Source organism: Elephas maximus, chromosome 5 (genome assembly GCF_024166365.1).
Source record: "Elephas maximus indicus isolate mEleMax1 chromosome 5, mEleMax1 primary haplotype, whole genome shotgun sequence".
Classification (NCBI taxonomy): domain Eukaryota; kingdom Metazoa; phylum Chordata; class Mammalia; order Proboscidea; family Elephantidae; genus Elephas; species Elephas maximus.
In genome coordinates this window covers 54,558,251-54,584,372 of record NC_064823.1, presented here as the reverse complement: position 1 = coordinate 54,584,372, position 26,122 = coordinate 54,558,251, and the positions used below count along the sequence as shown (strand labels likewise).

Here is a 26,122-nt window from a genome sequence, read left to right as displayed (position 1 = left end):
GCCCACCTTGGGTTCAAACTAGAATTACTGGTTATCATAAAAATTATTTACCTGAAATCAATAGCCAATGTCATACTTAACAATGAAATGCTACTGGCCAGTCTTGAACATTCTCGTTCTTTTTTTCATCTTTACCAAGATAATGGTTGTTATGATTTTCTATATGGATCAACTTAAAGTTTCTAAATATGGCCCAGAAACTCAAGTAAGTAACTACAGCTCAAGGTAGGTCTCAAAAACATGTGAAGCAGCCAGGGTGTGATAAAATATTTTTCACCGCTGTCTTCTTTTTTCAGCAAATGACACATGGGTACAAGCAAGATTTTATTCTCCTCTGAATTTTAAGAAACACAACGTAAGTGTAATGATAAACAGTAACTGATCACAGCATTACTGTGGGGAAACTCTAGAAGGTGGTAGTGACTCTGTGCTTGCTGCAAGAGCAAGCACCTGCATCTTCAGAGAAGACCCTGAAGCAGAAGCAGAAGCAGAAAAACACAAGATGAACTTCAGGTAGGCCTCTTGTCAGTCTGAGCCTTAACTTGTACGTAACTGTTCACAGCATGTTGTGGTAATCAGAGGTGGGCCTGAGGCACGTGACGTGGGCACCATAAGTGTCTGCCTACGGTGTCCACTTATGAAATAGAAGAAATGGTTCCACAGGGGGGAAAAATCACCGACAGATCGAATTGAAATGCTTTGTTAAGATCAAATTGGAAAGGCAGTGGTTAAGAGCCAGACCTGTGGCATGCCAGCTGGGCATATTTGTTTGGGGTTTTCTTTAGTCCCTTTGTCATATGGGATCTCTTGCTTCTGCTCTTTGCTGTGCTCACCTGCAGTTCCTTGGCTGTCTCCTGCCATAGGAATTTTCCTCAAACCTTAGAATTCTTTCACTTCATATGTCCTGGATATTTTCCTCTTCAGTATGCATGACATTTTCTAGCCTGAAAATTTAAGTTACACTCGGTTTATGTAAATCAAATTAATAGCAGTTCTTAAAGTTCAAATTTCTTTAAAGCTTTTTTTTTTCTTTTAGTGAAATGAAAAGTATTCATACATAGATTGAAGGAATAATAACAGAAACCACTCACTATATACTTACCATTTACTATATGCCAGGCATGTTCTCTAAAGACTTTGCATCTGAAATCTCATCTAATCCTCATCTCGCTCTATAAAATAGGCACTATTATTATCCCCATTTTCAGATTAGGAAACTGAGGGACCATGTGCATCATACAGGTTCATGCCTTAACAAGTGCAGAGTCAGAATGAGTCAGAGTATGGACCCAGATAGTCTGGCTCTAGTCTGTGCTCCTAGGCACTTTGCCATGCCGCCTCAAGAACAATGACCAAAATACTTAAGAAAAACATTCTTTCTTTTACACAGGCCAATCATTCACTGCCCATTCTTTTATCAAACTATTTTGGAGAGCATCTTACGAAAAAATACTTTTCTGAGAAAAGTACAGACATTGAAAGCAAATAAACAATGAACAAGTGCTACAGACCAGAGAAATACGTAAACTCAGAATAAAACAGTTCAATCAACTATATTAGTGATTTATTATAATCAGATTTACAGTTAACTTTTACCTAGATCATGGCAAATTGTTCCAAAACCCCCAATACTAGTTCAAAACTTCATTTTCTGTATTTAATTGTGTTCAATTTGGATAAACAATTTGCTTTGGACAAATCTAATTCAGTCATTTTCCATGTGTTATTATTTTTATTATGATAGATTCAGTCTTTATTTTCTTTGTTATTTGGTCCTGTGAATTACCAACAGCTTTCTAGATTATTCTAAGATTCTGTCTTTCAGTGATTTATTATTTGTGAAAAATTTCTGCAAAGCTGCTGAAGCCTGGCAAATCTATGATTAATTACACATATTAGACTAAGCCAAAATGTGTTGCCGTGGAGTCGATTTCGATTCACAGTGACCCTGTGAGTTGGAATCAACTAGATGGCAGTGGGTTATTATTAAGCAGTTGACTGGCACATGATTGAAGTGGGTTTTGTTTCTCTCATCTCTACAATATTTTGTGTCACTCTTAGCACTTGCTAATGTCTATAGAGATGCCTTAGTGGTGACAATAGCATATGTATTTGTGCAATAATACTTGAAGACTTTCTTCTAATCAGGTAGGTAGAACTAGGAAGAAACAATATACCAGATAGTATCTAAGCATAGCAAGGAGTCCCAGTTTGAAATTAGTTAAGTTTCAGATGTGAACAGGGATGTCTGGTAAACTGGTAGGATAGACCCATGAGGAACCATTTGCATGAGGACCAAGTTGCCTTTTGGTAGAAATCATCTTAAAGAAAGACCAAGTTGGAAACCATGAGCTTGAGTTTTTAAGAGAACCTTAGGGGAATAGCACTCTGTGGGCAGCCTGGTAGCTATCACTAAGCTCTGCCTCATTTACAAGTTCCCTGAGTGGGCGTCTGGGACATAGGACAGACTGGGCTGTAAGTAAAAATTGAATTTCTGAATTTCAAATGAATCACAGTGGCTGTGTTGGCAGTTAGGCTTTCTCAAATCACAAGCCAAAATGACATGCTAGGAAATAAATTATTTAGGGGTGGATTAACTGGTAAACAAGGTATGCATGGGCTTCATTTTGTTTCCTTACTGATCTGTAGTGCACAATTTTACAAGGGTTGTACCACATCTTTGATGTGGTGAAAAACAGGTGAAATTGTGCACTACAGATTAGTAAGTAAGCACAAGTAAGCCTGTTCATACCTTACTTATTGGGTAATCCATCCCTTGAAATTCTCAAGTAATGGGGCTTTAAGTAAGGAAGATAAAAATCTGCCATACAGTCAGCCACCTCCCCCTCTCTCCAACACACAGACACGTGCACGCGTGCATGCGCACACACACACACACACACACACACACACACACTAGAATAAACCTCTCTCCATTGTGTTATCATGCTGTTTTTGATCCCTGTTGCAGTCTATACCTTTCTGGTGACTCAACTATTCTCTATAGCTGCTCTTCCTACTACTGAGCAAGGAACTGACTTTTCTCCACTGTCTTAGCTTTTGCCATTCTTGGCTTCTGACTATGCTTCTGTTTATTCATTTTCTGATGGTTTCTGATCATTGCCTTCTACCTGTGTGTTTGGGTTTTTTTTTTTTTTTTTAATTCTACACCCACTGCTGACTTACTCTGTGTGTTATACACTCAGTCTTCACAAGAGAGACTATTGGTCCATTCATTCAGTTCTGAAGAGCTGAATGTGAAGAGCTCTCACACTTAAGTTGCTGTCTATCCCTAGTCTAAGATGCAGCCAAGGCTATGGGCTCTTGAGCCTACCTCAGAAGGAACTGTAGTTGTGGCAGACTCTGTGAGAAGAATAATAACAATGACTAACATTTATGGAGTACTAACTGTGTGCCAGACACTGTTTAAAGTTAGTGTGTTCAAACCTCTGAATAATATTATTTCAATTTTACAGATGAGGAAGCTAAGGTGCAAAGAGGTTCAAGGTAAGTAATATTTCCAGAGTCATACAGCCTGTAAATAGCAGAGCCAGGCAGTCTGGCTCTTAATCATTGCCTTTCCAATTCAACTGAATTTAGAGAAATGTACATCAGAATTGCTGTTAGTAGCAGAGGTGGCTAGCTGACCACCAAAGATTCAAATTCTGCAGTTAACAATTACTTTAAAACGAAGATGAGAATGTAAGGGGCAGGGAAACTAGATTAATGGAAACGGAACAACCAGAAGAGAAAATGAGAATGTTCATGTATCGTGAAGAATATAACGAATGTCACTGAAAATTTGGGTAGAAATTGTTGAATAGGAACCTAAACTGTTGTATAAACCTTTGCTGAAAACAATAAAATATTGTTTTAAAAAAGAAACATTCAAAATTTGTTTTCTTAGTGTAAAGTTGTTGTTGGGAAGCAGCTTTCTAGTCAGAGACTATGTTTTCCAGTCCCTTTGAATCTAGGTGGGCTTATGACTGGATCTAGCCAAAGAAATGTGAACAGAAGTGTTGGGCTTCATATCAGGTCAAGGAGGTAAGTATCCACTGTGCTTTCCCTTCCATGGCAACTTTGGAAGCCACATATTTAAGATGGCAGTATCATAAGATGAAGAGTGCCTGGATCCCTGAGTGACCACTTGAAGAAGAATAGCCTAGGAGAGCTGCCCAGCCAAGAACAATTCCTAGACTTTGTGCCAGGTACTAAGATTTGGGGTTTTGTTTGTTATAGCACTTAGCCTACTCTGACAAATATAACACAGAAGTACTCATTTCTTGAATACTTAGAAATTTGTTGATAAATATGTGGTTGAGATGCTCTAATCAATAAAGGTTTTGGACACCAATATTTAGCATGATGTCCTAAACAACTTTGACAAAGGCTTTGGGAGGAGAACACTAATTCTTTGCTGATCTTTGCTGAAGATTAATACATTGCAACAGTAATTGACTTCTGTCCATGATGTGCGTAGTCATATGAGCAAACACTGTTGTATGTTAGGACATCTTTCCCTGGACCTCTTAGAATCATCACGTGGGTAATCAAGGTTATTCAATGAAAATACTGTGAATGCTGAGATCTAGGGTAGCATATTACCCCCAAAAGGCCCTTTGTCACTCACAATCAATATTCGACATCTTCAAATTTCCTAAATCATCACAGCTGTAACCACAGCGTGGGTAGAATTCTTTATACATGAGCCCAGGCTCTACCTATTGTGAACATGAACACTTTATGTTTTACTAATTCCATGGGCAAGAGCTCTCTATTTGCATCCTATGTTGTTGCTGTTAGCTACCATTGTCAGCCTCCAACTCATGGCAACCCCAGCCAAAATGGGATTGGACTGTTGTGATTCATAGGATTTTCACTGGCTGATTTTTCAGAAGTCGATCACCAGGCCTTATTTTCCCAGTCTGTCTTAGTCTGGAAGCTCATCTGAAACCTGTTCAGCACCATAGCAACAAACAAGCCTTGAATGACAGATGGGTGGTGGCTGTACATAAGGTGTATTGTCCGGGAAATGAACCTGGGTCTCCTGCAAGGAATTCTACCACTGACCCAGCAAAGCTCTCTGGCATCCTATGAAATCCCTTTATATTAGAAGCCCCTCCTTTATTTTCTGAATTGATAAAGAAAATCCAACTATTCAATTAAATCAAGAATATCTCCACTAAGCTATTGATTGCATTTCAATCTTTGAATATCACTAACAGTGTTAGTAAGAAAGATTCTTTCAATAATCCCACAAACATCAAATGCTTTCTTCATAAGTGAAACAGAAGAGAGAAATCTTATTATGGCAAATATTCTTCAATATTATTCAGTCTTCAAGATTTTTGGGAGTATAACATGATTCTGTTCAGGAACTTCTACTTTTGCTTATTTTAAAAGAGGATAGAAACCTTACAGGAGCAGGTTCACTAATATTAGATTTTTTAAGATAGCCCTCCAAAAGCGTATGTGGTCATGTCATTCAGTTTTTATAAATTATAGAATCAGGTAATTGTAGGTAGTATCAATACTGTAAATAAGTTGAATTGACATCATGAATTGGAAGACTATTTTGTTCATCTTTACAAAGACTATCAGAAATACATGGCATAAACAGTACTGAATATAAAATTACTTGAGAATCCTCAGAGACTCATTGCTAATGTTCTTGTTGTAAAGACTATTATTGAAAAAAAAATTGTCTGAATGCACGAAGTGCTGTGAGAAGAAATATGATTTAACTGCAAAATAAGGAAAGAGAACTGAATTGCATTATTCATTTTGATGCTGATGAGACTGGAGTAAAGCAAATTAGATGGCTTATTCAATGCCAGGTTGCTCATTGCCACTTTCTGTACTACCAAGAGACACTTGATTAAGTAGCATCACACAGTCATGGTGGTCAGTCTCAAAACAGCAGCTGTACTCACCACTGGATGAACTACATTCTCACAAAGGCATTCTGACCTTGGTAGCATGTCTGACCTCTCCTTTGAGCTCTCTCTGCTAGCTTCTGTAGATCTCACCTCTGGCACTGCTTTCAGACATGCCCAGTATAGAACTGAAATGGAGTCCTGCTATAAATCAAGGTCCATGAATGGATACTATAAAACTCTTAATTTATATGCTATGTGGTGTGTGTTCCTCTGAGAGACATAAGGCCATGCAAATAGAGGAACCAGAAAGCACTGATAGAAAAGGACCATTTCGCTAAGAAAGGAAGCAAGAGAAATCAGTAAACTCATTTCATGTGAGTGAGTGTACCACCAACCGTGTGAAATGGCAGCTGTAGAAAGGCTCCTAAGAAGTTTGGCTAAACTATCAGAAAAGAAGCTGATTAATTTATAGAACAAATGGATGTGTGCTTTTAACTTACAAACTGGTTTGGGATAGTGTATTTGCTTTCCTGCTACCTACTTGGAAGGCATAAGAAACCATTCTGTGTAATTTGAGCCCAAACTGAAAGATATAAAAGAATTGTACTTCTTGCTTCTTTCCTAGGCTCCTCTCTTTGCTAAAAGGCTTGCTATGGACACAGCAGAATATAAAAGGCTATTTTCTTAGACATAAATGTTATGTTCCTGGGTAATCAAGTCTCCATGTTTTAGGTCCTGCTAGCCTGTAGATGATGAATTACTTTTACAACTTGAATGAGAAAGTTCAGAATTTGCAACGTGGCTTTGGTGTTAATGTCGTTATCAAATATTTCACAGTTTATGGATGTTTGTCTTACTCTAATTACTCAAAGTTTTCACTTCTTTTGAATTTGTCACAAACACTAAAGACCAAAGACCAGAATGGTACTTATTTTATACCACATCTCCAGATCAATCTAAAAGAAAGAAAAATTCACTTTTAACTTGTCTGTGTAATCAATCTTAGAACAGTTTTATAACACAGTGTAGAGTATATCAGCAGAAATAAATTCAAGCAACTCTTTAATATCTCTTGCTGTCTCCAAAGGCTTAGCAGATGATGCCACTTGCCATTTTAATTTGTTAAATGGTGTGAAGGGAAACCAGACTGTGATGTGGAACACATTTCAAATTAAACTTTATAGCACTTGGTTGATATTTATCTGAGGGATTCCATTATAAATGGTAGAATTCTATTAGTACAGAATTTGAGTCAATTAATTCTGAAGCTGAATTGTAGAATGAACCATATGTTTTCTATGAAAAGTAGAAAAGACAGTCCCAGGAGTTCATTTGGCTTGTGAGCTCAGAACTCTTCCTTAAACCCTATTTTCTGGAAATGAATGTTGTAAAATTGTCCATCTTTATAATTGAACTGAAACCCAGAAGACTTAACTGATTAAAAAGAAATAGGGAATTTTGGACAAATGATGTGAACTTCATATTATTATAAATAGCATTTTATGTAAGCTAAAGAAATAATGCTCTTTTTTTTAGATACCATTTTTTTTTTTTTTTCATTTTAAGAAAGCATACATTCATTAAGGGATACTGGAAAATATAGAAAAATTAAAAAAAAAATTTGTCATTGTCCCACCATTCAAAGATAGGTATTATCCATATTTTGCTATGTTTTCCAATACTTTTTTTTTGCTTCTGTTTTGAGTTGTGTTTGTTTTTATAATTTTTTATCCTTTCCTTTTTTGCTTAATAGTATATAATAACATTTCCCTATGTTAAAGCATACATTTATAAACAATTTTAAGGGCAGCACAACTTTCCATTAGATATATGCTCTATAATTTACTTATCTATTCCCTAATTTTTAGACATTTATTTTGATAAATGTCTTTCATAAAGTATGATATTGTGAATATCTTTATGCATTGAAAATATTTTGAATTTTAGATAAATTTAGACTTTTTCCCCAGAAGGGAAATCAGATTTGAAGACCTTTAAGAAAAAGATACTACCAGGGGCAGAGCCAACATAGCACTATGGACAGAAGCACCACGCCATCCCTCCACAGCAAAGACCTGAAAAACTAAGTAAAACAGAGATAAATATCAATCCTGGAACCTTAAGTGTCAGAGGAAGAGATAAAGAATTCAGCCAAGCACTGAACGGAATAAAATCTAACAGAGAACAGAGAACAAGGAGATATAAGTGGAGGTCCCCTATCAGCTAATGCACCATGGATTCTCCATCTTGGGCTCCTGTCAGAGGTTGGCGGACAGGGAGTATGGGAAAGGAGCTTCACGGAGCTCTCAGCAGGAGACAGAGAACCTGATAACCAGTGATATATGCTTTCCTACCGCCCACCCTTCTTCCCCTTGCTCAGCCTTTGCCGCTTCCCAGCAGACCAAGGTTGTTTGGCTGGCTGGGAAGTGCCAGCTCCATGCCACTTGGATTCATCCCACCTACACTGACATCTCCTTCAATGCCTTTTCATTGTTGCTGATGTTGCTTTTTTCAGCTTCTTTTGGTTTCTTCCCTGCCTCTCACCTCCTCCCCCTCCTTTCCCTTGAACACCTGGCTTCATGTGCCATCTTCACTTCTTTTTAACAGGCTGTGAAATGCCCCTTGGCTGGAAACTGCTTCCCTGGTCAGCACCGCCACGTCGGTGGGGTCCCTGGGGCCTTCTTGTTTTGTTTTGTTTGTTTTTTCTTTTTTGTGTTAGGAGTCCCTTCTAGCTGGGCTGTACTGTGCAGCTTGGGAGTCACTTCCTCAGTCTGTGCAGCCACACCAGTGGGATCCCTGGGGGCATTTCTTTCTTTTTTCCTTTTTGTGTTTCTTCATTTCTCAGTTTCCCATTTCTCTCTACTTACCTTCTTTCCCTGTCTCCTGAATACCTGGTACTGTATACCACCTCTGCCCCTTCTAGCTAGGCTGTACTGCACGGCTTGGAAGCCACTTTACTAGTCTGCAAAGTTACACTGGTAGGACCCCGGGGGGATTTTCTTTCTTTTTTCCTTTTGTCTTTCTTCATTTTTCAGTTTCTCGTCTTTCTCTACTTACCTTCTTTTCTTGTGTCCTGAATACCTGGTACTGTGTGCCATCTCTGCCCCTTCTAGCCAGGTTGTACTGCACAGCTTGGGAGCCATTCCGGTCTGCGGAGCCTCATCAGTGGGATCCCTCAGGTCCTTTTTTTTTTTCTCTTTTCCTTGTTCTTCATTTCTCAGTTTGTCATCTCTCTCTGCTTTCCTTCTTTTCCTGTCTCCTGAATACCTTGCACTGTGTGCCAACTCTGCCTCTTCTAGACAGGCTATGCCTGAGACCTAGAAGCCACTTCTCCAGTAGCTGGATCTCTGGGGGCATTTCAAAATATATATTATTTATTTATTTTTCTCTTTGCTTTTCTTCATTTCTCAGTTTCTCATCTCTCCACTCCAATGGCAAGCTCCCTCAGCACTTTGTTTTGTTTGTTTTTTGGCTCCTGTTAATCTCTTGTCCATCTCTTCTTTTCCATACCCATCTTAGCTCCACACATCACAACGTCCCGCCTCTGTCCTGCTCACCTGCACTGTGAAATGAACATCACACTTCTGAGCAGCACAGGCACAGCCTAACCTGTCCTGCACTGACCCCCAGCCTGCCCTGTTGGCCCCAGCACATGCTGCAAACAACCCATCCCAGCCCCTCCAATTCAGCTGGACCTGCCCTGCTACACCATAGCTGAGTGACTGGCCCTGCCCATTGGACAAGGGGGTGAAAAGTATCATGCCCACAACAACAAAGCAAACAACAAAGAATGCACAGCCCACCTGCTCAGACATAATCAAATAAAACAAAAAAGCAAGATGAAACAAACAAATCTACAATCAATTAAATGAAGAAAATAACTACCAAATGTCCTGAAGACAGTACACAATATCAAAACATATTAAAAAACAGGACAGGATGATTCCAGTACCCCATCACCGTAGAGTCGATTCTGACTCATAGTGACTCTATAGGCATTCAAAATAAAACACCAGATGACTTTCCAGTAAAAGAAAAGGCACTAGAACTACTTGATAGGGAATTCAAATCTCTAATATTCAGAGCTATCCAAGAGTTGAAAAAAAGCATACAAAAATGAGGAACAAATAGACAAATTCATGGAAAAGTTGGAAAAATTCATGGAAATTGCAGACAAAATAATTGAAGAATTCAGGCAAATAATACAGGAACAAAATGTCAAAATAAATTCGCAAATATAAATCATACAAAAACAACAATTAGAAATCCAAATGATAAACAACAAGATTTCAAAAATGGACACTGGCACAGTAGGTCTGAGGAGCAAGTTTGAAACAATGGAAGACAGGATCAGTGAAATTGAAGACAAATACTTGGATACCACTTTGTCTGAGGAAAAAGCAGAAAAAGGAACAAAAAAAAAAAAAATCAAGAAACTCTGAGAATTATGTAGAATAAAATCCAAAGCAAAAATTTTTGAGTGACCAGAGGTTCAGAACAGAGGGAGAAAATGGAAAACAAAGAGAAGATCATTGAAAACCTGCTGCCAGGAAACTAATATCATGAAAGATGAAAAGGTGATGATCTAAGAAGCTCAACAAACCCCATATAGTATCGACCCCAAAAGAAAATAACCAAGGTATATCATAATCACACTTGCTAAAACCAAATACAAAGAAAGAATCCTGAGAGCAGCTCAAGAAAAATGAAAAGTCACATATGGATGGGAAACGAAAATACTAAACTCTGATTACTCAGCAGAAACAATGAAGACAAGAAGGCAGTGGGATGACATCCATAAAACCTTGAAAGAAAAAAATTGTCAACCAAGAATAATATATCCTGCAAAATTCTCATTCAAATATGATGGCGAAATTAGGACATTTCCAGATAAACGGAAATTAATAGAATATGTAAAAACCAAACATACAAAAATTATTAAAGGGAGCCTTTCAGTTTTTTTTTTTTCAGTTTTTAGAACAAATAACACCAGATGACAGCCTGAATCTAGGACACAAGATCACACCAGCCAAATACCAACCTAGGAAATGAACACTCAAGGACTATTCAAAACCAAAAGATTTACAACAAGGAATCAGAGAGGCTAATCTGTAAATGACAACTACATCAGAACAATAAAAGAGGTAATAAATGATGTAGGTGTAGAACTTTCTAATGGAGAGGAAGGCAAGGCGATACCAAGTAATAATAAACTGGTTCAAACCTAGGAAGACATGGGTTAATTTCAAGGTAACCCCCAAAAAGTTAACAAACCTACTCATCAAAGAAGAAAAACATAAGGTCTCATTAAAAACAAAAAGAAAAGAAAAATCCACAAATAAAAAGAATTCAGCACAGGAGAGCAAGACAAAGAAAATGTCAGCACCACAAAAAAAAAAAAAAGCACCACAAAATGACAGCAATGAACTCACACCTATCAATAATTACACTGAATGTAAATGGCCATAAACAGAGTGACAGAATGGATTAAAAAAAAAAAACAAAACAGAATCCATACATATGCTGTCTACAAGAGACATACCTTAGAAACAAAGATGTAAATTTATTAAAAATCAAAAGATGGAAAAAATATATCAAGCAAACAGCTACCAAAAAAGAGCAGGAGTAGCAACACTAATCTCAGATAAAATATACTTTAAAATAAAATCCATCATAAAAGACAAAGAAGAACACTATATAATGATTAAAGTGATGACCCATCATGAAGACATAACCACAAAAAATATCTACACACCCAATGGCAGGGCTCCAAAATACATAAAGCACAGCACTAAAAAGTAAAACTGACAGTTCCACAATAATAGTAGGGGACTTCAACACTATTTTTGTTGGTAAAAGACAGAACATAAAGAAAGAAACTCAACAAAGATACAGAAGATCTAAAGGACACAATCAACCAACTTGACCTCATAGACATTGTCTGAGTCACCTAGTGCTGGTATAACAGAAATACCACAAGTGGACAGCTTTAACAAAAAGAAGGTTATTTTCTCATGGTAAAGTAGACTTTTGGCTAAAAGTCCAAATTCAGGGTGTCCGCTCCAGGGGAAGGCTTTCTCCCTCTGTTAGCTCTAGAAGAAGATCCTTGTCCTCAATCATCCCCTGGTCAAGGACCCTCTCAGGCACAGGGGCCCCGGGTCCAAAGGACACGCTCTGCTCCTGGTAATGCATCCTTGGTGTTATGAGGTCTCCAACTTTCTGCTTGCTTCTCTTTCCTTTTGTCTCTTAAGAGATAAAAGGTGGTGCAGGCCACACCCCAGGGAAACTCCCTTTACAGTGGATCAGGCAGGTGACCTGAGTAAGGGTGGTGTTACAATCCCACCCTAATCCTCTTAACATAAAATTACAATCACAAAATGGAGGACAATCACACGATACTGGGAATCATGGCCTAACCAAGTTGATACACATTTTGGGGGGGACGTAATTCAATCCATGACATTCCACCCTTTGGTCCCCCAAAAATCACATTCTTGCAACATGCAAAACATGTTCATCCTATCATATCATAGCAAAAGTCTTAACTCCAAGTCCCAAATCCAAAAATTCCCCTTTGTCTGCGAAATCTAGAATACAAGTTACCTGCTTCCAAAGGTACAATGGCAGAACGGACACAGCCTAGACATTTCCATTACAAACAGGAGAAATTGGAGGGGAAAAAGGCATAATAGGCACCAACCAAGTCAGCAGAACACATTACATTAGCCCTCAAGGCTTTGAAAATAAGCCTCTGTTCTCTGAGACTATTTACGCAGCTGCCCTGTCCTCCAGACTCTAGGTACTGGCCACACTCTCCGGATTCTGAGTGGAGGCCCCTCAGCCCCAGGCTTCAGCTCTTCCTTCCAGGTCCACTGAAACAGCAACTTTGCTCCCTCAGCTTTAGAGCCACAATTCTCCTAGTTTAACTGAATGGTAACTCCATCCTTAGAGACACCAGAAGCCATATGGTCTAGTCATCTCGTTCTGCTATAACAGAAATACCACACGTGGATGGCTTTGACAAAGAGAAGTTTATTTTCTCACAGTAAAGTAGGTTAAAAGTCCAAATGCAGCGCATCAGCTCCAGGGGAAGGGTTTCTCTTTCTGTCTGCTCTGGGGGAAGGTCCTTGTCCTCAATCTTCCCCTGGTCAAGGAGCTTCTCAGACACAGGGATCCCGGGCCCAAAGGATGTGCTCTGCTCCTGGTGCTGCTTTCTTGGTGGTATAAGGTCCCTAACTCTTTGCCTGCTTCCCTTTCCTTTTATCTCTTGGGAGATAAAAGGAGGTACAGGCTACACCCCAGGGAAACTCCCTTTACCTTGGATCAGGGAGGTAACCTGAGTAAGGGTGGTGTTACAATTCCATCCTAATCCTCTCAACATAAAATTACAATCACAAAAGGACAACCACACAATACTGGGAATCATGCCCTAACCAAGTTGATACACACAGTTTTGGGGGGACATGGTTCAATCTATGACACCATGGCTTCACACTTTGAAACCCCTTTTGAGGCTGAAGCAGCTTGGCTTCTTGTGTTCCTTGTCTCTTTAGCTTCCACTTTTTTGTTTCTTGACCTCTCAATTCTCAGGCCTCACGCCTGCATCTGCCCTACAGGGACAAGTGTTCCAAAGCTCTGTAGCTCCACCAATAAGTGCCTGGAGGCACCCTACTCTGTCAGGAAGCCTCCTGCACACAGTCACTCAGCTTTCTTGCTCCATGGGTCGGCAAGCCTAGCTCCACCGATACGTGCCTGGTAGCACCCCACTCTGCCAGGAAGCTTCCCACACACAGGCACTCGGCTTTCTCGCTCCGTGGGTTGGCTCCAGCGCTGTGTGGTGCTGGTCTCTTGGTTCTGCTGCTGGTTTGCGTTTGCTGCTGTTGCTGCCACTTCTTCTCTGCTGCTGTTTCTCAACAACTGTGCCTTTTCTGCTGTTAACAGTCCTCCTCATTTCCTTCTGAGTCTTCTATGCATTCACAGTTTCAGAACCACTTCCACATTTTAGATATGCATTAGAGCAGGACACCACAGGTGGCCCCACTCTGGTCACCCAGCCACCTGCGATAGAGGTCGAAGGATAACTGGTACCTCCCAGTTCTTACAAACAAAAGCATTGGGTGCCCATGGTCCGTCTGCAGAACCCACCCACCTGTATGCTCTAGGGAACAGGGATGTGCTTTTCTCACAGACATTCGGGGAATGGCTCTCAGCCCCCTGCCTTGTTCAGAGTGTGACCCTCTGCTGCAACCAGATACCGGTACTTACACCAGTTACCCCTGCCCCTCTAAGACTATAGGACAGAGCCCGTACCACTCACTTGATGATCAGGTACCTGGACACCTGAGCTGAATTCATACAAGAAAAGTGAACAGACTCCTAGACTGATATACCTGATAACAGATCCAGACATCAGGTGACAAGACGTCACAGCTTCGAAGGTGAAAATAATCAAGCTAGCTCACTCAAGCAACCCATTTGGACATATCAAAACAAAACAGAGCAAGAAACTAGGATACAGTAATCAAACATTAAATAAACTAATACAATAACTTATAGATGGCTCAGAGACAACAGTCAATATCAAGTCACATACAGAAACCATGATCACCTCAACAAGCTCTCAAAACAGAAAATCAATGGATCTTCTGGAGGAAAGTGCCTTCCTGGAACTACCACATGCACAATTCAAAAGATTAATATATGGAGCTCTTCAAGACATCAGGAAAGAAATTAGGAAGGAGATAAGGCAATATGCAGAACAAGCCAAGCAACATACAAATATAGTAATTAAAGAAATTCAAAATGTTATTCAAGAATGTAATGAAAAATTTAATAAGCTGCAAGAATCCATAGAGAGACAGTAATCAGAAATTCAGTAGATTAACAACTCAATAGAAAGTCAGAGGAGAATGAGCAAGTGGAAGGCAGAATTGGTTAGCCTGAACACAAAGCACTTGCCACCAATATATTTGAAGAACAATCAGATAAGAGAATTTTTTTTAAAATGAAGAAAACTTAAGAATCATGTGGGACTCTATCAAGAGAAATAACATATGAGTGACTGGAGTACCAGAACAGGGATGGATAACAGAAAAGACAGACAGAATTATTGAAGATTTGTTGGCAGAAAACTTCCCTGATATCATGAAATATGACAACATATCTACCCAAGATGCTTATCAAACTTCACATAAGGTAGATTCTAAAAGAAAGTCACCAAGACATATTATAATCAAACTTGCCAAAACCAAAGATAAAGAGAGAATTTTAAGAGCAGATAGGGATAAACAAAAAGTCACCTACAAAGGAGAGTCAATGAGAATGAGCTCGGACTATTTGGCAGAAACCACGCAGGCAAGAAGACAATAGGATGACTTATATAAAGCACTGAAGAAAAAAATTACCTGCCAAGAATCATATATCCAGCAAAACTGTCTCTCAAATATGAAGGTGAAATCAGGACATTTCCAGATAATCAGAAGTTTAGGGAATCTATTAAAACCAAACCGAAACTACAAGAAATACTAAAGAGTTCTTTGGTTAGAAGATCAATAATATCAGCTATCAACCCAAAACTAGAACACTGGACAGAGCAATCAGGTGTCAACCCAGACAGGGAAACCACAAAAATAAATCAAGATAAAAAACACTCACAACTGGAAAACGGCTATGTTATTATGTAAAGAAGACAACATTAGAACAATAAGGAGGGACTAAGAAATGTAGCCATAGATCTTTCATACAGAGAGGAAGACAAGGCGATGTAAAGAAATAAAAGTTAGGTTTAAACTTAGAAAAATAGGGGTAAATATTAAGGTAACCACAAAGGAGACTAACTATCCTACTCATCAAAACAAAATACAAGAAAAAAATAGAGACTCAGCAGACACAAAATCAACAACAATGAATAAGATGAAAAGACAATACATAAAGATAAATTATTCAGCACAAAAAATTAAGTGGGAAAAAAACTGTCAACAACACACAAAAAAGACGTTAAAATGACAGAACTAAATTCATACCTATCTATAATTACACTGAATGTAAATGGATTAAATGCACCAATAATGAGACAGAGAATGGCAAAATGGATAAATAAACACAATCCGTCTGTATGCTGCCTTCAAGAGACACATCTTAGACTCAGAGACACAAATAAACTAAAACTCAAAAGATGGAAAAAAAATAGATCAAGCAAACAACAATCAAAAAAAAGCAGGAGTGGCAGTGTTAATTTCCAATAAAATAAGCTTTAAAGTTAAATCTACCACAAAGGACAAGAAAGGATACTACATAATGATTAAAGGGACAATATACCAGGAGGACATAACCATATTAAATATTTATGCACCCAATGACAGGGATGCAAGATACATAAAACAAACACTAACAGCATTGAAAGGTGAGATAGACAGCTCCACAATTATAATAGGAGACTTCAACACACCACTTTCAGTGAAGGGCAGGACACCCAGAAAGAAGCTCAGTAAAGACAGGGAAGATCTAAATGAGACAATCAACCAACTTGACCTCATAGACATATACAGAACACTCCACAAAACAGCAGCCAAATATACTTTCTTCTCTTGTGCACATGGAACATTATCTAGAATAGACCACATATTAGGTCATAAAGCAAGCCTTAGCAGAATTCAAAACATCAAAATATCACAAAGCATCTTTTCTGACCATAAGGCCATAAAAGTAGAAATCAATACAGAAAAAGCAGAGAAATGAAATCAAACACTTGGAAACTGAACAATACTCTGCTCAGAAATGACTGGGTCGTAAGGAGACATTAAAAAAAAAAAACGACGAGAAAAACCAAACCCAGTGCTGTCGAGACATTAAGGATGGATTAAGGAAACTCACAGAATCCAGTGGAATGAAAACACTTCCTATCAGAACCTTTGGGACACAGCAAAAGCAGTGCTCAGAGGTCAATGTACATCAACAAATGCACACATACAAAAAGAAGAAAGGGCCAAAATCAAGGAATTATCCCTCCATCTTGAACAAATAGAAAGAGAATGACAAAAGAAACCCTCAGGCACCAGAAGAAAGCAAATAATAAAAATTAGAGCAGAATTAAATGAACTAGAAAATAGAAAAACAATTGAAGGAGTTAACAAGACCAAAAGGTTGTTCTTTGAAAAAATTAACAAAATTGATAAACTGTTGGCCAAACTGAAAAAAGAAAAACAGGTGAGGAAGCCCGATTAAGAAATGAGATGGGTGATATTACAACAGACCCAACTGAAATTAAAAAAAAAGTATCAGCTTACTATGAAAAATTGTACTGTAACAAATTTGAAAACCTAGAAGAAATAGATGAATTCCTAGAAATGCACTACCTACCCAAACTAACACAAAGAGTGGTAGAACAACTAAATAGACTCATAACAAAAGAAGCAATTGAAAATATAATAAAAAACTCCCAACAAAAAAAACCCTGCCCCAGATAGTTTCATTGTAGAGTTCCACCAAACTTTCAGAGAAGAGTTAACACCTCTAGTACTAAAGGAATTCAGAGCATAGACAAGGACAAAATACTCCCAAACTCATTCTATGAAGCCACCATATCCCTGATACCAAAACCAAGTAAAGACTCGCCAAAAAAAGAAAATTACAGACCTATATCCCTCATGAACTTAGATGCATAAATCCTCAACAAAATTCTAGCCAATAGAATTCAACAACATATCAAAAAAATAAGTCACCATGACTAAGTGGGATTCATACCAGGTATGCAGTGATGGTTCAACATTAGAAAAACAATGTAATCCATCATATAAATAAAACAAAAGACAAGAACCACACGATTTCATCAATTGATGCAGAAAAGGCATTTGACAAAGTTCCACACCCATTCATGATAAAAACTCTCAGCAAAATAGGAACAGAAGGAAAATTCCTCAACATAATAAAGGGCATTTATACAAAGCCAACAGCCAACACCATCCTAAATGGAGAGACCCTGAAAGCATTCCCCTTGAGATCGGGAACCAGACAAGGATGCCCTTTATCACCACTCTTATTCAACATTGTGCTGGAGGTCCTAGCCAGAGCAATTAGGCTAGACAAAGAAATAAAGGGCATCCAAATTGGTATGGAAGAAGTAAAAGTATCCCTATTTGCAGGTGATATGATCTTATGCACAGAAAACCCCAAAGAATCCACAAGAAAACTACTGGAACTACTTGAAGATTTCAGTTTTTTTTTTTTTTTTTTTATCATGATACAAGATAAACATGAGTTTTCAAGGCTGTAATCTTTATGGAAGCAGACTGCCCCATCTTTTTCCCACCAACCTTTTGGTTAGCAGCTGAGTGCTTAACCACTGCACTGTCAGGGCTCCTTTTCTGATAGTTACAAGGTAGTAATTTGTATAATCTTCCTCAATTCTGGTTTATCAGATGTCTCTTTATGATCAGATTCAGATTAAGCATCTTTGGAAGAGCCATCACGGGAATGAAGCACTCATTCTATCAGGTAGCACACAGTTTTGATTTGTCCCATTGTTGATGGTGTTTACTTTGATGGACTAAAGTGGTGTCTGTCAGGCTTGTCAACTTTAAAGTTACTTTTCCCCCTTTATAATTAATAAAACATTTTGTGGGGAAGTACTTTGAAACCATATAAATATTCTATTGCTCATCAAACTCAGTTTATTAATTTATCACTTTATGATGACCATGACTCATCCTGTTTTATTCAATGGGTTGTAATTATTACTATCATGGACTCAGAGTCCCTGGGCAGTGCAAATGGTTTAACACTTGGCTACTAACTGAAAGGCTGGTGGTTCAAATCCACCCAGAGGCACCTCAGAAGAAAGCCCTGGCAGTCTGATTCCAAAATGTCACAGCCATTGGAAACCCTGTGGAGTACAGGTCTACTCTGAAACACACGGGGTTGCCATGGGTTGGAATTGGCTAGACTGCAACGGGTCTTTGGTGTTTTTTTTTTTGTTTTTTTTTTTGGTTAGTATACAGGCAAAACCAAAACCAAACCAAACCTACTCCTGTCAAGTTGGTTCCAATTCATAATGACCACATAGGTTTTCCAAGGCTGTAAATCTTTATGGAAGCAGACTGCCGCATCTTTCTCCTGCGGAGCCACTGGTGGTTTTGAGCTACTGGCCTTTGGGTTAGCAGTTGAACACTTTAACCACTGTGCCACCAGGGCTCCTTAGAATAGAGACAAGGGATATCCAAATAGATCTATATAACAGTAGTGTCAAGGCATGAATCCACTTACATATGGACACTTTATTTAAGACAAAGATGGTATGCAGAACGGGGGGAAAGCGTGGGCTTCAATAAATGAAGCTTTTGTGTCCTGTTTAAGAAATTGTTGCTTTCCACAAGGTCATGAAGATACTTTACAATGTTACCATACAGAAATAAGGAGCCCTGGTGGCACAATGGCTAAGCACTCAGATGCCAACAGAAAGGTCAGTGGTTCAAAACCATCAGCTGTTCCGAGGGAGAAAAGACCTGATGATCTGCTCCTATAAAGATTATAGCCTACCCTGTCCTGTTGGGTTGCTATGATTTGGAATCAAGTTGATGTCATACAACACCAACATCATCTAGAAGCTTTGTTGTTCTACCTTTCACACTTACATCAACAAACCTGTAAAACTGAATTTTTATATAGCTGCTGGTATATAGGAAAAAAAAAGAAGAAAGAAATGTGATGTCGATACAAAAATTCTCAGGATAGTCAGACTTTTTATATGGTGGCTGGTTACAAAGACAGGGTGTTCCAAGAGAGGTTAAAGTTGAAGCTGCAGATCTTTTAAGCCCTGATCTTGGAAGCTCTAACATTCACTTAGTCCAGGGGTGCTCACCTGTGAAGAAGATTGAGGTGAAGAAGCAACAAATCCACAAGTAGATCCCCTGTTGCTTCAGAATGGACTAGAAAGGGATTAGTCCCTTGACCAGCAGGTCCATCATTTCAGGGAACTTTAGAAGAAACATTTCAGGAAAAATAGCTCTGGCTCTGTTTCCTAAGGAAGATAAATACTGCCATGGTGGTATTACAGCAGGAGTCTACGAATGGGTCAGCAGTAGGATTTGGTAACCAACCTCTGGGAAACTGGGATTCTTGAGAAACTACTAGGTTCTCAATGAGGCCTTAACAGCACACACAGTGAAAATGCTGTAGCCATTTGATTTGTTGCAAGTTCAGTGTTAAGACATTAGTGTGAAGTTAACAAAAAAATCAAATGACTATTAGGCTGCATTTGTATATATGCATTTCTTTCATTTCACAGATATTTCTTGAAATATTAGACTGGCTAGCTGCTGATGAAACTCATTTATTCCTCTTCTTGAGGCCACAGTTAAACTACATTTTCCAGCATTCCTTGAAGTAAGATGTGGTCAGTGACTGAATTCTGGCCAGTGGAATGGTGTACACCACTCCCAGGTTTGGCTTGTTAAACCTCTTGCATGATCTCCACAATCATGTGCCAGCTTGTCCTCGGGTGAGAACTCCCAAGAACTTAGGAGGTAGTGGAGCCTCAAGATGGATTTGGGATCTCTGATTGACTGTGTGGACCAGGGCTTTCCCAGCTGGCCTATAGTTAACTATGACATAAGAGAGAAATAAACACTGATTTTCTTAAGCCATTGAGAGTTTGAGGTTGTTTGTTAAAACAGGTAGTCTTAACACAAATGCAATGCCTGTTCTATGCCAATCTTCATTCCGTGTCCTTGGGATACAATGGAGAGCAAAGAAAGACAAAGTTCCTGCTCTCACAGGACTTACATTATAGAAAGGGAGGCAACAATAAGCAGTGATAACTTACATTTGTATGGAGCTTTATGATTTACAAAGTGTCTTCATAAGCATCAACTCATCTGATTTTCGTAATAGCATTTTAGAGACGAGGAAACAAAAGCTCAAAAATTTTAAGTGTCTTCACAAGACAAAGAGCTGGGAACAAGAAACATGAGTTAGAGCTTTCTGACTCTCAATCCATTGTTCATACCACTGAACCATGATGCTTCTCAAGTATGAGAATACGTCAAAACGAGGAAAGTGCTAGTCCTGATCAGATAATTCCATTATTCGATTTTATGTTTAAAATAACTTTTTTTTTGCAGAAGTATAGGAATTTTTATGGCGGCACTGATTATAAAAGCAAAATAGGTAAAACAAACTAAATGTCCATCAACAGAATGGATATATTGTTGTATATTCAGAGAATGGAAATCTATATGATAGGGAAAATATTTATAAATGTCAACAAGGATGAATCTCACAATCATAATTACAAGTGATGAAGGCAAGGTCTAGACTTATGCACAGTATGATGCCATTATAAAATTTTAAGATATCCATGAGAACAATAAATACAAAATTTAGGAGGAAGGGGGATGAGACTGAGGACGGGTACATGAAGGATTTTAACTGTACTGGCTATATTCCATTTATTAAGCTGGGTGGTGGGTACACCATTTTGCTGGATTATCTTCTATTTGCCACTCCAGATCCATTCTTCATCCTTCTCAATCTTGCCCTTGCCTGTATAGTCTACTGTAAAGCAATGTGTTCCTTATCCTTCTAGCTTTCAGGAGATGGGGAGAAGGGAGGAGAGTGAGGTTCCAACTTCCTATCCTTAGGGTTGCCTTGGGCCAGTGGAGTCTCTTAACCAAAGGTCACATCGCCTGTTTGGATGCCGTCTCCACTCAGCTCTGTCCTGGTAATCGCCCAATCCCCTTACTCCTTCCTGCCTGGGAAATGTTACCCCATTGTTAGTAACCCCCAGTTATTTCACTATTCCTTATCGTTTTCTAAGACCTGTGCGTGCCTTAATATACAGTCGCTTTATTAAAGTTTTTTCAAATTATCTGGTTTGAGTGTGCCATCTGTTTTCTGCTAAGTTCTGACTGATACAATAGGTTCATTCTGTCTGTTATACACACACACATATGTATATGAAGATATATATGTATATGTGTCTTTTTGCATATGTGACAGAATAACCTACAAAAAAGTCAAGAAAGAAAAAATTTGTTGAGCACCTATTATATGCCAAGCATTGTGATAAGCTTAGGGGGAATAGAGAGAAAAATAAGATATAAGCCCTCCCGTTACAGGGAATTCGTGGTCTAATAGGAAAACAGGTAAAAAATTAAGCAATGAAATATACTAGTTAAGAGTACGGGATCTGGAGTCATACAGATCTGAACTCAAGTTCAGGCTCAGCCAACTAGTGGCTGTGTGACCTTGGGCTAGAGAGATATAAAGAGAGATATAAATGGGATTAATACCAGTACTTTCCTCAGAAGGTTATTGTGAGGATTAAAAGTAAATAGCATGGTGCCTATCATATAGTAAAACCTTACTAAATGCTACCTAAACTTACTGTTGTGGTGTTGCTGGGTGGCACAAATGGTTAATCGCTCCACTACTAGCTACAAGGTTGACAGTTCAAACTCACCTACGGGTGCCTCAGAAGACAGACCTGAAGATCTGCTTCTAAAAGGTCACAGCCTTGAAAACCCTATGGAGCAATTCTACTTTGCACACATGGGGTGCCATGAGTCAGAATTGACTCAATAGCAACTAACAACAAAACTTATTGTTAATTGCAACACAGTACTTAGTATCTGGCTTAGAGGTAGCACAGAGGAGGGATTGGTTACTTAGAGCTGAGAAGGTCAGCAAAGTTTTCTGGGTGAATTGGTGTCTGCATTGGATTTTGAAGAAAGAGTAATTTCACCAAGGAGATCAAGTAGGGGAAAGGCAGCCCAGGCAGAGGCAACAGCATGTATGAAAACATGGAAGAATGAAATAACTCATGTGTTCAGAGAACCATGAGCAGTTTGCTATTTTGTCAAGGCCAAGACATTAAGAACAGAGAGAGATGAGGCTAACAAGTTTGACAGGGGTATACACAAAGAGCCTGGTTTCGTGATGAGCAACTAGGGAGGGTTTAAAAAAAGAAAAAACTTTTAATTTTGAAGTAATTTTAACCTTAAGGAAAAGTTGCAAGAATTGTACAACTCTGGTATACCCAGGTTTTCCAATTGTTAACATTCTACCATGTTTATCACTCATTTTCTCTCTGTCTCTCAGAATCTATTATCATCTACCTGTCTGTCTGTTCATCCGTCTGTGTTCTGAGACAATTATGTAACTACAGAACAACTGTCAAAATCAGGGAATATACAAGGATACAATACTATTTAATTTTCTTTAAAGGAAAAATATTTTTTTCTTCAGGTCTAAAATCCAACATGCCACATTTACTCGTCATGCCTCTTTAGTCTCCTTCAGTCTGGAACAGTTCCTCAAATCTTTCCTTGTCTTTCAGGACGTTGCCATTTTTGAACAGTACAGATCAATTAATTGCAGGATGCCTTCAATTTGGGATTTTCTGATGTTTCCTCATGATTAGAATCAATTATGCATTTTTGGAAGGAACACTACAGAACATATACTGTGTTCTCAGTGTTTCATATCAGGACACGGGCAAAGTGGATGTGTCCCATTACTGGTGACATTAAGTTTGATAACTTCACTCAGAGAGTGTTATGGACTAAATTGTGTCCCCCAAAAATGTGTGTCAACTCGGCTGGACCATGCTTACCAGCATTGTGTGGTTGTTCACCATTTTGTGATCTGATGTGATTTCCCTATGTGTTGTAAATCCTACCACCATGATGTTAATGAAGCAGGATTAGAGGCAGATGTGTTAATGAAGCCAGACTCAATCTACAGGATTAGGTTGTATATTGAGTCGATATTTTTTGAGATATAAAAGAGAAAATCAAGCAGAGAGGAGAGAGATTGCCAAGAAAGCAGAGCCGGGAACAGAGTTTGTCCTGTGTACTCGGAGTCCCTGTGCTGAGAAGCTCCTAAACCAGGGGATGATTGATGACAAGGATCCTCCCCAGAGCCAACAGAGAGAGAAAGCTTTCCCCTGAAGCCAGAACCCTGAAATTGGACTTCTGGCCTCCTAGCTGTGAGAGAATAAACTTCTGTTTGTTAAAGCCATCTACTTGTGATATTTCTGTTATAGGAGCACTAGATAAGTAAGACAGAGAATCTGCCAGGTTTTTCCACTGTGAAGTTACTATTTTCCTTTTCTAAATTATACATGTTTTATATGGAGTTACATTGACACTGTGTAAATATCCTGTTGCTCAACAAACTTTCACCCAATTGTTTTATCATCCATTGATGATCCTTGCCTGAATAAATTATTACTATAATGGTTGCCAAATGGTGACTTTCTAACTCCATCATTTCATCACAACATTTATTAGTTGACATTCTATTGTAAAGGGGAGCTTATCCTTGTGCCCCATTTGTTTATTTTTATCAGTGTGAGTTCATTGATTACTACTTTTTTAATGGGTTATAATCCAATAGTATCATTATTTATTCTGATGCTCAGATGTCTCTGGCGTAGCTAGGGGGAGCACACTGAAGTTGGCTACTGTGTCCATTTTATATTCTCCATCATTTTTGAGCTAAGCTTTATGTTCTGGCACAATGAGATCCTCCAGACCGTTCTTCTGTTTTCTGTGCTTTGGTTCTGGAATCAGCCAATTCTCCAGGAGCCCTGGCTTCTTTTAGCGTAGAATGGTATTTAGAGATCTAGATCTGGAAACTGTGTGCTCATTGCCATGAGGCCCTCTGAGTTGTTAGATCTTTACACACACACACACACACACACACACACACACACACACACAGTTGTCTTAGTTACCTAGTGCTGCTATAACAGAAATACCACAAGTGGGTAGCTTTAATGAACAGATACTTATTTTCAGTTCAGGAGGCTAGGAGTCCAAATTCAAGGAGCTGACTCTATGGGAAGGTGCTCTCTCTGTCTGCTCTGGGGTAAAGTCCTTGTCTCTTTTCAGCTCCTATTCCCAGGTTCCTTGGAGATCATGTGCCATGTATCTTCTATTATGTTTGTGCTTGTTTGCTTCATCTGCTCTTTTATACCTCAAAAGAGATTGACTTAAGACACACCCTACACTAACACTGACTCATTAATATAACAAAGAAAACCCATTCCCCGAAGGGATTATAACCACAGGTATACCCATTGCTATTGAATTGATTTCAACTCAGAGCAACCCTATAGGACAGAGTAGAACTGCTCCATAGGGTTTCCAAGGCTGTAATCTTTATGAAATCAGATTGTCACATCTTTCTCCCATGGTGTGGCTGGTGAGTTTGGAGTGTCAACCTTTTCGTTAGCAGCTGAGCACTTAACCACTGCGCCAACAGGGCTCCTTCCCACAGGTATAAAGGTTAGGATTTACAACATATATTTTTGGGGGACACAATTCAATCCATAACACACGTCTACATGATTGAACTATCTACCATCCTCTATTTATTTATCTATCTATAACAATGAGTTCATACCAGTTCTTTTGATTCCAGTCCAACACCATAGGATTTATTCTAGTCTTCATTCTCTCCATATTTGTAACTCCCTCTTCTGACAGTGAAAAACTTGGTTCACATTATCCTTAATATATTTACATATTTGCTCATTTATTCTTTAGGTACCACGCACCTGATCTCCTTAGCTGCCTGCTTGGCCCTAACTGCTTCCTCAGCTTTGGACTTGGAGGCTCCACAGGTACCCTCAGCGCTGTTTCAGTCCCAACTCTGCAGGCTCTGTCCATGTCCTGGGCCACGGCTCCAGCTCAACAGGTCCCACATTTGTAAAAGATTTTAAGCAGGGGAAAGGCATGATCAGGTTTGTCTCTTGGAACAATCAGTTTTAGAGCAGAGTAGTCAATGGATTAAAGGTAGTTAACAGGCTACTGTATAGGTCCCTTGGTGGTGCAAATGGTTTGTGCTCGACTACTAACCTAAAGGTTAGATGTTTGAACCCACCTAGCAGCATTATGGAAGAAAATTCTGGCAATCTACTTCTGTAAAGATTACAGCCAGGAAAACCCTATGGAGCAGTTCTGTTCTGTTACATGTGGGGATTGACTCAAAATCAGAATTGACTCAAGAGCGATAGGTTTGGTGTTTTTTAGAAGAGGCTACTGTAATGGTCCAAGTGAAGTTTTAAAATGGCCTAAACTAAGGCTGCAGCAGTAGGTGTAGAAAAGAGAGCATACATATGAGAAATATTTAAATGATAAAATCTACAAGACTGAGTGATTAAGTTAATGTGGAGGATGAGGAAGAGGAAGGGGCCTAATTTTTATGTTGGGAAATAAGGGTGGACAAAGGATGTCACCAAA

At 38.9% G+C, this 26,122-nt stretch overlaps 1 long non-coding RNA gene across 1 annotated transcript; it reads right to left on the bottom strand.

The window, feature by feature from the left end:
- Positions 1-98: 98 nt before the first annotated feature.
- On the bottom strand, positions 99-26,122 carry LOC126076951 (uncharacterized). Its single transcript, XR_007517626.1, has 3 exons — positions 25,438-26,122; positions 834-944; positions 99-470 (listed from the first exon to the last, which is right to left on the bottom strand). It is a non-coding gene; the product is annotated as an uncharacterized LOC126076951 (long non-coding RNA).